Source organism: Lolium rigidum, chromosome 3, assembly GCF_022539505.1.
Source record: "Lolium rigidum isolate FL_2022 chromosome 3, APGP_CSIRO_Lrig_0.1, whole genome shotgun sequence".
NCBI classification, from domain to species: Eukaryota; Viridiplantae; Streptophyta; class Magnoliopsida; order Poales; family Poaceae; genus Lolium; species Lolium rigidum.
In genome coordinates this window covers 135,655,136-135,657,177 of record NC_061510.1, presented here as the reverse complement: position 1 = coordinate 135,657,177, position 2,042 = coordinate 135,655,136, and positions in this window count along the sequence as shown.

Genomic DNA, 2,042 nt, shown 5'->3' with positions numbered 1-2,042 from the left:
GAGGAAAAGCATCGATTGCTATATTTGTGCTAGAGCTTTGATTTTGAAAACATGAAACAATTTTGTCAACGGTAGTAATAAAGCATATGCATCATGTAAATTATATCTTATAAGTTGCAAGCTTCATGCATAGTGTACCAATAGTGCCCGCACCTTGTCCTAATTAGCTTGGACTACCTGGATTATCACCGCAATACATATGCTTTAACCAAGTTTCACAAAGGGGTACCTCTATGCCGCTCTGTACAAAGGTCTAAGGAGAAAGCTCGCATTGGATTTCTCGCTATTGATTATTCTCAACTTAGACATCCATACCGGGACAACATAGACAACGAGATAATGGACTCCTCTTTTAATGCTTTAAGCATTCAACAACAATTAATTCTTTTCTCATTAGAGATTTGAGGATATTTGTCCAAAACTGAAACTTCCACCATGGATCATGGCTTTAGTTAGCGGCCCAATGTTCTTCTCTCACAATATGCATGCTCAAACCATTCAACTCGGTGTAGATCGCCCTTACTTCGGACAAGACGAACATGCATAGCAACTCACATGAAATTCAACAATGAGTTGATGGCGTTCCCAGATAAACATGGTTATCGCACAACAAGCAACTTAATAAGAGATAAAGTGCATAATTACATATTCAATACCACAATAGTTTTTAAGCTATTTGTCCCATGAGCTATATATTGCAAAGGTGAATGATGGAATTTTAAAGGTAGCACTCAAGCAATTTACTTTGGAATGGCGGGAAAATACCATGTAGTATAGGTAGGTATGGTGGACACAAATGGCATAGTGGTTGGCTCAAGTATTTTGGATGCATGAGAAGTATTCCCTCTCGATACAAGGTTTAGGCTAGCAAGGCTTATTTGAAACAAACACAAGGATGAACCGGTGCAGCAAAACTCACATAAAAGACATATTGAAAACATTATAAGACTCTACACCGTCTTCCTTGTTGTTCAAACTCAATACTAGAAATTATCTAGACCTTAGAGAAACCAAATATGCAAACCAAATTTTAGCATGCTCTATGTATTTCTTCATTAATGGGTGCAAAGCATATGATGCAAGAGCTTAAACATGAGCACAACAATTGCCAAGTATCACATTACCCAAGACATTATAGCAAATTACTACATGTATCATTTTCCAATTCCAACCATATAACAATTTAACGAAGAAGAAACTTCGCCATGAATACTATGAGTAGAAACCAAGGACATATTTGTCCATATGCTACAGCGGAGCGTGTATCTCTCCCATAAAGTGAATGCTAGGATCCATTTTATTCAAACAAAACAAAAACAAAAACAAACCGACGCTCCAAGAAAAAGCACATAAGATGTGGCCGAATAAAAATATAGTTTCGGGGGAGGAACCTGATAATTTGTTGATGAAGAAGGGGATGCCTTGGGCATCCCCAAGCTTAGACGCTTGAGTCTTCTTGATATATGCAGGGGTGAACCACCGGGTGCATCCCCAAGCTTAGAGCTTTCACTCTCCTTAATCATGTTGCATCATACTCCTCTCTTGATCCTTGAAAACTTCCTCCACACCAAACTCGAAACAACTCATTAGAGGGTTAGTGCACAATATAAATTGACATATTCAGAGGTGACACAATCATTCTTAACACTTCTGGACATTGCATAATGCTACTGGACATTAGTGGATCAAAGAAATTCATCCAACATAGCGAAAGAGGCAATGCGAAATAAAAGGCAGAATCTGTCAAAACAGAACAGTTCAGTATTGACGAATTTTAAAATGGCACCAGACTTGCTCAAACGAAAATGCTCAAATTGAATGAAAGTTGCGTACATATCTGAGGATCATGCTCGTAAATTGGCGTAATTTTCTGAGCTACCTACAGGGAGATAGACCCAGATTCGTGACAGACAAAGAAATCTGGAACTGCGCAGATAATCCAAATCTAGTACTTACTTTTCTATCAACGGCTTAACTTGGCACAACAAAACTCAAAACTAAGATAAGGAGAGGTTGCTACAGTAGTAAACAACTTCCAAGAC